General features: G+C 41.7%; 1 pseudogene; it reads left to right on the top strand.

The window, feature by feature from the left end:
* The first annotated feature begins 934 nt into the window (after positions 1-934).
* On the top strand, positions 935-1030 carry LOC115288698 (annotated as a pseudogene).
* Positions 1031-12305: the final 11275 nt, after the last annotated feature.

Consider the following 12305-nt stretch of genomic DNA (forward strand, 5'->3'; position numbering starts at 1 on the left):
CTCTGAAAAACCTTTATTCTTTGTCACAAAATAGTCTGAGATTTTGTCCTAGAAATGGCAACCGGTAGAAATTCTTTTCTTAAGCTCTAGGCTTTGTTTCCAGGAACATGCTAGAAAAGCTCTGTAGGAAAGGATACACACTACCCCTTATCTCTCAATTACAGTTGAATAAGGATGAGTATAAGCTTTTACATAAAATTAATTTTACCAGGGGAAGGATGAGGGTTATTTGACTGGGTTGGTGGGAAAAGAGTGGGAGGGGGATGGGAGCACTGGGAAGTGAGGCTCCCTTTAAGAAGACAGGGGAGAGTCATGTGAGTGACTGACTTCAGCTCAGGTCATGATCTCAGGGTTCATGAGTTTGAGCCCTGTGTTGGGTTCTGTGCTGACAGCTCAGAGCCCGGAGCCTGCTTTGGATTCTGTGTCTCCCTCTCTCTCTGCCCCTCCCCCCACTCATGCTCTCTCTTTGTCTTTCAAAAATTAATTTTAAAAAACATTTATAAATTTAAGAGGATGGGGAACAAAAATAACTCTGCAACAATGGAGTGCTTGGGTGGCTCATTTGCTTGAGCATCCAACTCTTGATTTTGGCTCAAGCCATGATCCCAGGGTCATAGGATCGAGTCTTGCCCTCAGCATGGAGCCTGTTTGGGATTCTCTCTCTCTCTCTCTCTCTCTCTCTCTCTCTCTCTCTTCCTCTCTGTCTCCCTCTGCCCCCTCCTCCATTCACACATTCTCTCTCCATTCTCTCTAAAAATAAAAATGAAACAACAACAGAAAACTCTGCAATGTTATAGAAGCAAATTTTTCATTTTTCATAATTTTAAGGCTCGGGGAACACTGAGATGCACTGTATTCTCTGTATCTCTTCAGCCAAGTCATTGTTAAAGGGTGAAGGCCCAGTTCTCAGGCATTATAAAATCAACACGTGTCAATTGCTTCTCGGCCTTTTGGCTAAGATCAAGAGTAGTATCTGTTCTTATCAGTTTAAAATCAACATGTGTCAAAGATTTTATGTAACTCAATCATTAATGAGGGAACCTGCAATATGTTACTACTGGTTTCAAGGAGAAATCAAAGTACTACACAACTACGGACCATGCCGAATGCTAAAATCAATAATAAATAGTGACAATCGTGAATGAAACCCCCTATCACCAAAAGCCTCTAGTGCCCTCTTTGTTGACTGCAGGGTTTGATATTATCTCCTTTGATATTATCTCCAACAGTATAGTTTCTAGTTTTTGAATGCAATAATAAAAATTTGATTCTACTGTGGTTAATTGTAGAGCATTGTTACAAAGAGGGTTTCCCAGTATTGACCTGTAAGCCTCCACAGGGGTGGAAGCCCTGCCTTGGAAATGATTACAGAGATGCAGAGATCTTTCTTCTTCACTTATGTCCTGTGTGATCTAATGAGATCCACATCTCGGTTTTCTGTTCCTGTGAAAAGGGTTGATGATACCAGCTTTGACTTACTTTTCCAAAAGGCTTTGCATCAAAGCCAGGAAAATGATTGTCAGATGAATTTAAAGGACCACCTGCCCAGCACCGCAGCACACAGAAGTTGTTTAATTAAGCTCCGGCTAATGCACCCATGTAAGGAAGAGGAAGGCCTTCCATGGTCCTGCTCAACCTGATTGGTGGAATCCTCCTCCATGCACACAAATGCCCTTGACATTTCTTCTGGCAGCCTTCTGCATGCGGTTTGTTTGCAGTGACATGACAGGCTGGCGCCAGGAGACAGGGGAGGGTGGGGAAAGCTTTGGACTCTGCTCAAGCCATTGCCCTCCCCACCCCCACAAAGCTTTGTCCTGGAGCTCTGTCTCTGGGGCCCTTGGATCAGCTTGCTTGCTTCCAGGTGCCTGAGAGACAACTTTTCGGTTTGCTCTCCCACCCAGGCTGCCCTCAGTTTGTCCTTCCCCCTAGGTGGGGGTGGCTAGTGACAGAGGCTGTTTAGAAAGGCACCTTTCTCCTTTCTACCCTCTCTTTCTTCCCCCACCCCCTCAAATTGCAAGAACATTTTGGCTTCTTTCCATCACTTGGGGCTTGCATTGGAGATTTGAATCTGCTCTTGTTCCCTGTAAATAACTCAGAAGTTCAGGTAGAAGTTCAGGCTTTATAGGGGAGCTGCTTATGGTGCATAAGCTGGAATGTGTGGCGCTGGCCGAGTTGCTGGTAGAGGCTCTCTTCTGAGCCTGGCCCAGTGCAGCCTCTAGTCTTCCCAGTATGTCTAGTCTAGTCTATGTAGCTTGGTCACTGGCTTATTTTCTACTCCTCAAAGGCATAAAGTATCACCAGATTTGAGCACCTTTTACTCCCTAAGCAGCTGGCAAAGATTTGTTGTCTTGCTGTTCACCTCTGGCCTATGCCTCTTTCCTAAGGGTATTTTCTTTTTGAAAAGGGAACTTACTGGTCATTGAGATGGAAGAACGTCTACATTAGTGAGGGAATTTTATGTTGCAAGTGGATAGGAACCCAACTCAAACTAGTTTAAGCAAAAACAGGAAGGTAATGCTTCCCATAGCTGAGAAGTCCAGGGGTGTAGATGAATGCAGAGATTCAAAAGGCGTCACCAAGACCAAGGCTCCCTCCTGCTCAGGTTGCCATATTTAGCAGAGAAAAATACAGGACACTCAGTAAAACCGAATTTTGGAGAAATAACAGACAAATTTTTAAGAATAGGTTTGTCCTCTATTGCTTCCTACATTTTATCTGGCCACCTCCACCTGGCACACGATGCCAGCTTTCTCTTGCTCGTGCTGGGATTACTTTGAGGCAAGCCCTAGCGATGAGGTGACAGAATAGCTCTTGGGAGCCCTACACTCACATCACAGAGCTTAGGAACTATGGAAAGAGGACCCCCCCCTTTCCCTAAGGTTCTAACACAAAGCCCAGATTTATCCCCTTGATCTGGCTTGGGTCTTGTGTCCATCTCAGAAGTATACACTCATTCTAAAGGAATAAAACACTGGCTAGGTCTGGGTCACATGTCTACTTTTACTACTGAGGTGTAGATTTAGCCATGTATGAACCACTTGGATTAAGAGTTGGTAAAAGGTCCACCAAAGGAAAACTAGAGTGCTATTACTGGAAGAAATAAATGTGACCCAGAGATTAACTCTGTGGTCCAGTGGTAGGCATGCTCTTAGGTAAGCCTCCTTGGAACACCTCACATCACACATTGGCTTCTTAGGGCCTGATGCAGATCACAGAGAAGTGGGCCATGGTTTTTCCCCCACAGGATGAGTGTGGAGGTTGGATGACAATCTAGGTAGCCCCTGAACCAAAAGCAATGACAGTACAAAATCATTTCTTTAGGTCCTTCTCTGTGTGGCCTGTGGTACCCAGAATGAGTTTCACATAAGGATAAAAAGGAAGGTATTGTTGATGTCCGTGAACTTAACCTTCTAGTGAGAGATAGCATCATGTTGTATTTTGTTCTAAAGTCTCATAATACTTTCTTTATTTCTATATACAAATAATTATGAGTATGTAAAGAAGGGATTAATTAATTCCACATAAAGCTTTCTGGAGAAGATGCATTTGAGCTGGCTCATAGAGAATAGGTAGAGTTTATACAGGTAGATATGGAAGAAAGAAAGAGGAAAAATTCCAAACAGATGAACTTGGAGAAGCAAACCTGTTAACCTCTTGTTGCTGCTAGCCTGCATGAGATGGAATTGCTTTTTCAGACTCTACTCAGGGACAGGCAGACATTAAGGAATCACAGGAAAATGAATGATGGGTACTCTCAGCAAGCTAATAACTTGGCATTTCTTCAAATCTTTGTTCATTTTAATTGAAAAAAGAAGACTGAGTGATGGTCGGGGTAGGGGCAAATATTAGGAGAAAAGGATGCCAGCTGGGGACATTCAGCTCCTTTTTATTGTTCCTGGTAATTCCATTCTGGTTCCAAACCTGCATAGTCCCCTCAACAAAGGAAAGACCTGCAATTAAGTGGACTTATCTTCCTTACTTTGCAAATATTAAGGTTATTTAAGTCTAACCCTGGGAAGAAGAAGAGTTTTAGCTCCTGGGTCCTATGAGACTTAATAAACCCTCTTCGTATACCCTTTTTCTTGAGGTATGTTCTGATAATTTTAATTTTCTTATTGCCAGGATATTTAACTTCCCTGGAGATGTTTAGTTTAGACATGTCTCTTCCACCAAATCTGACACTACTCCAAAGGTCGAATAATGGAAAATATTTTGCCCTTGGAGTCCATAGCTGCCCGAATGCACTACTCTGAGGGACTTGAGTGTGTGTTGCTGGGTCCCTAAGGCAAGGACCATAGAGAATATGAGGTTTTCTGATGGAGAGGCCATCAAGGGCTGCAGTAGAGGCTGGGGGTACAGACAGTGTACCATTTGGGTGAGATTCCTGAATACTCCATTTCCCCTACACTGGGTGACCCTGGAAATTCAGAAGAATTGAGAGGCCATCGTTCACCTGATCATGATTTTCTAAGGACTTCCACCTTCAAGGATGGACATTCTCTTGATGGTAGGACAGGTATCCAGTCCTTGAGCCCTCAGCCTTTTCTATTCATAGAATGCACTAATCTCTAATCCAAAAGTCTCTCTTTCACTCGTGCCTCTTATTGATATTGGGCTGATCAGGATTCTAACACAAAAAACTCTAAATTAAATTTTGCTCAAAATATGTTCTTGGTTCAAGTTTGTGTCCTTGGGATGTTTTTTAAAAGACAGATTCCCCTTTGTTATGGTGAGGATCTCCTAAAGAAATGAGCTGAAATGAGCCGGAATGTGTGTCTCTAAAAAAAAGATAGCAATGAACAACAACAACAACAACAACAACAACAAATGGTCCAGAAAAATTGACTCATCGTAGTGCCAAGTTATATTTTTGAAACAATGATTGGCAATTGAATTAAATTAGACAAGACAAAGAAAAACAACATAATGGAATAGTATGGATGGAATAATAGATCTAAATGGTGTTGTATCATATTCCTGTCCCCAAGAGAAATCATCCCTACCCTACTGTGGGAAAAAAATGGGACCAGGGAGGAAATGGGCCAAACTTAACCTCATTTTAGGGCTTAGCCATCAAGTTAGTCTTCGTGGACAAACTCAAGGTCTTCTTGCCCCCCAAGGCCTGTCATCCTCTGGGGTGTGTGCTTATTTCTCCCCTTCACCTCATGCATGCATGCACCTCATGCACCTTTATTTATCTTGAGATTTCCTTTTCCAGAGTGAGTTTGTCCTTTGTACACTCAGCTTCTGGGTGCCAAAAGCAATAGCTCAGCCTAAAATTTGTCTCTTGTTCTCATTCTCCTCATCTCTCTTGAAAGGCACTCTTTTCTTAATGTTTTAAAAAGAAGTGCTTCTCAGGGCGCCTGGGTGGCTCAGTCAGTTGAGCGTCTGGCTCAGGTCATGATCTCATGGTTCGTGGGTTCGAGGCCCATGTCGAGCTCTGTGCTGACAGCTAGCTCAGAGCTTGGAGCCTGCTTCAGATTCTTTATCTCCCTCTGTCTCTGACCCTCCCTGCTCATGCTGTCTCTCTCTCTCTCTCTCAAAAAAAATAAAACATTAAAAAAAAAGCAAGTGCTTCTCAAGGAGCCTTAAATGCACATTAAGGGAAAGAAGCCCATCTGAAAAGGCTGCATACAGTATGATTTCAACTATATGACATTCTGGAAAAGACAAAACTATGGAGAAAGTAAAAAGATCAGTGGTTTGGGTGTGGGAGAGAGGATAGTATAAGTATGTGGAGCATAGGGAATTTTTAGGACACTGAAAATATTTCGTATGCTATCATAATGGTGAGTGTACAATAGTATGCATTTGCCAAAACCCATAGAATGTAAAACACAAAGAGAAAACCCTAATGTAAACTATCTATAGTCAATAATAATGTATTGCTATTGCCAAATGGACTACTATTAATGCAAAGATGTTAAAAATAGGGGAAACCGTGTGTGGTAGGCAAGGAATTTATAGGAACTCTCAGTACTTTCTGTTCAATTTTTGATAAACTTAAAGCTACTCTTTTAAAAAGTCCATTAATTAAAAAAATAGAAAGGTTTTGTTTTGTTTTGTTTTGTTTTGTTTACACTGTATATTTTTCCCCTATTCTCCCTAGCTCCGAGTCTCCCTTCAGGAATGTTTGAGTTGAAAGTTCTTAGATTTACTGAGTGCCGAATTTAGATCTCCAAATATTCCTGCATCCTCAGCACTTCATATTATTTCATCAAAACAAAACACGAATTTATGTTTCTATGCTAGTCACAAGTAATTGGCACATGTTCGCTCAAAGCACGAAGCTGAACCTTGGGCAAACTTCAAGCTAACAAGATGCTCTTGCTCCCTTTAAATCTGTTCTTTCAGATCATAATGTCTTGGTCCTTCTTCTCCCTGTGCCTTCTCACTGACATAAACACTGTCCATAAGAAATTAATGCAAGATGCTTGTGAGTGGAGATCTTGCATGTAACTTTACAAAGGTCCTTTACTCATGGCCTGGTTGGTAAGAATTTTGTCACATTCCTTGCTGACCTCTCCTGACCATCTTTACATGACTCATAAGAGCCAACTGGGGAATTTACTGAATTTGACTCGAGAGTGTGGCTCATTATCTTAAAAACTCTGGTCACACGTATCTGGGATGATCCCTGAAGACTCTCCAGATATTTATTTAATGAGAGCAGCAAACCCAAACAGAGAACTGTGTGGTTACACAAAGAATTTTAAACAAAGTCCTTGAGTAGTGTTTGACCCCTCTCTTCTATAAACAGGCCCTCTCTGTCATCACGCTGGCTATTCCACAGGGGCCAGAGTTATCTGTCTTGAGACATTGAAATCACGGGGTACTGTACTTCCTCAAGACAGAGAAAGCAGCCCGAGACCTCAGGGATGGAGACTCACAGGGTTTAGCAAGGCTGTCTTAGGAGCCAGAATCCTGTCATTTCCCCACTTTGAATCTCAAAGGTAAGGTTCCAGGCTGAGAAGTAGAGAAGGAAGACTCTTCTTGGGCCCGACAATGTGTCAGGCACCATGGTAAGCATTTTATATGAGCCAGTCCATTTAGTCTTAGAGGTCGGTATTAGGTTTCCTCAATTTGTAAAGGAGAATGATGGGTGGGGAGAGAAAGGAACATATCCACACTGAAGTGGCAAAATCATTCTTCTAGGGCAACACTGTCCAATGGTAATGGAACACAAATCACAAATGGGAGCCACGTGTATGATTTTAAATTTTCCAGTAGCCATGTTTTCTTAAAAATTCAAATAGACAGGTGAAATTAATTTTAATATTATATTTATTTAACCCAATACATCCAAAATACCATTTAATAGCATTAATATAATCTAATAATTGTTAATGCAGTTATTTCCCTTTTTTTTTTTTTGGTTGTAAACAGTCTGCAGAATCCTGTGTATATTTTATGTTTATGGCCATCTCAATTCAAACCAGTCACATTTCAAGTCACATGGGTATCAGAGCCTCCATATCAGACAGTGCATTCTAGATCTTTTGCTTTTATCTTTGTGTCCAGCAGCAAGACTCAAGGTCTGTTTTGCCCTAGCCCTCCACTGAATTGTGTTTTAACACGATGTCCTTGACTTTCAGTGAAGAACGCAGCCATATGCTCCCTATAGCATGAAGCCTTTTATTGTTGTTCTTCTGAGATGGTATGCCTCTTTCTTTTCCATAACGGGTATCTTGTAGCGAATTATGTGTTTTGTTTTTCATTGGCTACCAGGAGGTTCAGGGCCAGATTGGACACCATTTTAACTATAGATAGATTAGTGATTTGGTGGGGCAAAACAGTAACATATAAATATTTTGGACTTCATGAATATTCATAATATGCTCACAGTAAAGTTTTCTTTTTCTGTAATGAACTGTATCTGTTTTCCTGCTCAGGCAAAAGGTGTTATATAATTTAATATGTGAACAGCCCTGGGGAATCTGCTGCTAAGTTATGAGACATAGAATGGATATTTTTTCAATTTTAATTTACTTTTGAGGCTTTTAGTAGGCTTTTCTTTCTTGGAAATGCTTACACTATGCTTCCAAACTTAAGTAAACCATGGAGTACTATTTTCACTTTCCTTTGTGTGATAGAAAGAAATGCAGAAAAGAATAACATTCTTCTGAATGATAGCAAGAAGACTTCCTTACCTCTGTAGAAATGATACATAGGTAAAGATCTCTTTCTACCTCTCCGCATCTTCGTTACATGTACAGAGGTCTGGGACTATTCAGTCTATTCCAGGAAGCCAAGCCAGAGAGGTCCTCACAGCTGGTGTTGCTGCCTTGCTGGCTCTTTAAAAGGCATTTGCAAATGATTGTCAAAGATGAGATGGGTCTGAAAGGAGCCTTTCAAGTATCTGGAGTCATCCGTGTCATCCCTTATTTTACAGATGAGGACATCTTAACCACATGCACTCGCAGGGACAGTAACATTTGCAATGGTGTCATCTATAAGATTTTTCAAAGAGTGGGTGTGTTAATGAACCCTTCAAGAAGAAAGGAAGGCCATCTAAGAGACACAGGAATTTATGGGATGCTTCTTATCAAGACTCCAAACTTGATCATTTGAGCTTGAGTGCTTTTTATTTATTTATAACTTTTAAATTTTTATTTATTTTTTTATAATAGTTTATTGTCAAATTGGTTTCCATATAACTCCCAGTGCTTCTCCCCACAAGTGGCCCACACCATGACCATCACCTTTTTCCCCCCCTCCCCCCTCTTCGGTCCATGGTTCGTTTTCAGTATTCAATAGTCTCTCATGATTCGTGTCCTTCACTCTCCCTAGCTCTCCTTCCCCCTTCCCTTCCCTCTGGTACTCTGTTAGGTTTGTCCTTAAATTGTTAATGGTGTCACCCTGCCAACTGAAGCCCAAGCTTTCACTGCTTAAAGAAAGTTTGTTTCTGCCTAAGATTCATTATGTTGTTGGTTTATCCCATCTTCAATGATTTGGACCACCGTTTGGAATTGAAGTGCTTGTATACATATGTATATGTACCAGGCATCTGCCAAGACCATGTTGCTGGGCACACAGACAAATAAATAAGCTCATGTTCCTTGCTTTTAAGTATGCAGTGGAACCCTTCCTCTCCCTCTTTTTTCCACTCCACCACAAAGTCTTTTTCTCTTAGTCTCCTCCAATTTATGAAATCTGCCATACTGCATTCAGAGACATTGGCCTAAACTGGGGGGTCATCTTTGATTGCAAACTGTCCCTTGCCAGCCTTCCAGATTCCCGTCTAATCACCATTCTTGTGTCTCCAGCCCCAAAACATGGCTCATTCTATTACTCTCCATCTGCACTGTCATCAAGTTGGGTTGACACCATCACCTCTATCTGAACTCCTAGAATGTCCTGGTTCCACTCTCTGTCTTCTATAATCCATTCTTCACAAAGCAGCCAGCAAGAACTCTTAAAGACCAAATCAGATTATGTTACCTCTCTGTTGAAAGCCCTCTAAATGTAATTTGGGTTACATGCAAACTTTTTGGGATGGCCTGGGGCATCTAGCCCCTTCCCACCTCGGCAGCCCCATTTCACTCTGCTCCTTTCTTCACTAGCAAAACTCTGGCCACACTGGGCACACTTCATCCCCTTGGTTCATTATCTGTAATTAACCTTATTGCATTTCTGTATCAACAGTGAGAGGTACCTGGTAACTGAGTGCACAGGTTTGCTTCTATCCAGGTTCTAGGGGGAAGTTGAATAATATTTCAGTCACCCTAATAAAGAGTCCAAGCTCCAGAAATGCCCTCAGCAAGTGCTTTACTTATTTTTTATTTAATTTTTTAATGTTTTATTTGTTTGAGAGAGAGAGAGGGAGAGACAGCATGAGCAGGGGAGGGTCAGAGAGAGAGAGAGACACAGAATGTGAAGACAGTCTCAAGGCTCTGAGCTAACTGTCAGCACAGAGCCCAATGCAGGGCTCAAACCCATGAACTGTGAGACCATGGCCTGAGATGAAGCCGGATGTTTAACCGACTGAGCCACCCAGACGCCCCTCAGCAAGTGCTTTAAATATCAATTTCTAAAGTCTGTTAGATGGTATATTAATTACCATAATAATGTTAGTATTAGATGTTATATTAATTAATAGTATTAGATGGTATATTAATGAGCATAATAATGTTAAAAATCATTTTTCATCGATGAAATAAGTGGTAGTCATTCGGCTATCCTTTGCATAAATAAAATGTGAAACCTGGCAGGCCCAGCAACTCGGAACTTTCTGAGTGACATCTGTGGTCTAGAACTCCATTTGGCCTTGTGCACCTCTACTTGCTGGATGGCCCTGACAATACAGCCTGCTGTCAGAATCTTGTCGCCTCTGCCTCAGGGTTCACATTTCAGACAAGGTACTTGTGGGAGCCCTGGAGAACAGAACAGGTTGTATGGCTGTCTTTCTATGTGCTCACTAATAAATACTTGAACATCTGGTGGAGTTGGGTCTGAGGCTTGCTTCCACTGCAGTGTGCCACCTGGCACATGTTTGTGGAAGAGCCATGTGGCTAACATCCTACTCTGATTATCCAAAGATTATGACAGTCAGGAACAGCCAGATTGGCTTGGGATGAGTTTCTGCCACCCCACAAAAGACAGAGCTCTTTAACACCTTGGGAACTTCCATTACAATTCTCTTTGCCAGGAATGCTCTCCTTCCACGTCTTCCTGGATGGTCATCTGACTTAGCTAGTTTAAACTTAAATTTTGATTTTTCAGAGTGGCCGTACTTGACCACACTTTTTGAGTAGGTCCCCTTGTGCCAGTCACCCACCTGATGGCTCTGCCTGCCTTTCCATTCCACTGTGAATCACAGGGAATGGACTCTGGCTAGATTTGACCAGTGGGGTCAATAATTGCATAACTGGAGGGTGGGAGAATAGGAGGACCCAAGGTATTTTTCTCTCTTGCTCTATCTCAGTTGGCATCTCCAATAGATAGGCCCTCACTTCCAGTTGTTACTTCCATGGAGAAATGACCCTTCTACGATTTTGATTTCTTTCCATTGTGTATACAACCAATTTTTTGTATTGAATCACCTCTGATTATGATTGGTACATGGATGGCTTCTGCTCCCTGATGTGTACAACCAACTCCTTGTTTTGAATCCCCTCTGATGATGATACCTGGATGGCTTCTGCTCCCTAACTGAGCTCTCTTCTATTCTACCCTATAATAGTAGATTATGTCACCCTTTTTTGTTTTTTTCTCCATAGTGGCTTTCACAAGTTATAATTATTTACTTGTTTATTTGCTTATTAATATCTCATCTATTTCCCACTACTATCCCTATGAGAAAAGAGTCTAAGACGTGGTCACAGCATATCCTCAAAGTCTTCATGGTCCTAGGTGCTCAATAATAATTTATTAAGAGAGCAAATAAATCTAGTCCCTGGGTTGTAAAATCTTGCATCCACGGGGCACTTGGGTGGCTCATTTGGTTAAGCATCTGACTCTTGATTTCAGTTCATGTCATGATCTCAAAGTTCATGAGTTTGAGCCCCATGTTGGGCTCTGCACTGACAATGTGGAGCTTGCTTGGGATTCTCTCTCTGCCCCTGCCCTGCTCTTGTGCACTCTTGCTGTCTCAAAAAATTAAGTAAATATTAAAATAAATAAAAATAAAATCTTGGATCCATGAGCCACTCAGAGGACCCATAGATGAGCCTCAGGAAATAAATAAACCTTTGACATTGAGTACAAATGTTTGTATGAATTTTTTTGTGTGCTTATCCCTCATTGGCAAGAGGTCATAACTTTCATTAAAGTTTCAGCATAATTAGGCCTGAAAGTTAAAAGATAGTGCATCTAGTGGAAGGGATAGACAAATGTACCACTGTTATTAGAGTTTTATAATATTGATATTAACACAAACACGTGGGAGCACAGAGAAGGATTGAGAGCCCCTCTTTCCAGCCGTTGAAGCCAAAAACTTAGGAGTCATCCCTGACATCATGTTTTACCTTATTTTTCACATCTAATCCATTGCAATTATATCAGTTGGCTCCACCTTCAAAACGCATCCAGAATTTGGCCTCCACCATCATCCCTCTGGCCCAAGCCACCATTATCTCTTTCCTGGACAGATAAAAAATGACTCCTGTCTGTTGCTGCAGCTCTTCCCCTTAAATACTCTATTCTCAACACAGCATCTCAGTCTGACAGAGGGCAGACCATGTTAGAGGTTGCTCCAAATCCTCCAATGGCTCCCATCTCCACAGAATTAAAGGCAAAGGCCCCCTAAAGCTCTCCATCATGGAGCTTCTTGCTCTCTATCTCTTTCTGCCTATCTGTCTCTCTCT

This window comes from Suricata suricatta, chromosome 3 (assembly GCF_006229205.1).
Source record: "Suricata suricatta isolate VVHF042 chromosome 3, meerkat_22Aug2017_6uvM2_HiC, whole genome shotgun sequence".
NCBI lineage: Eukaryota > Metazoa > Chordata > Mammalia > Carnivora > Herpestidae > Suricata > Suricata suricatta.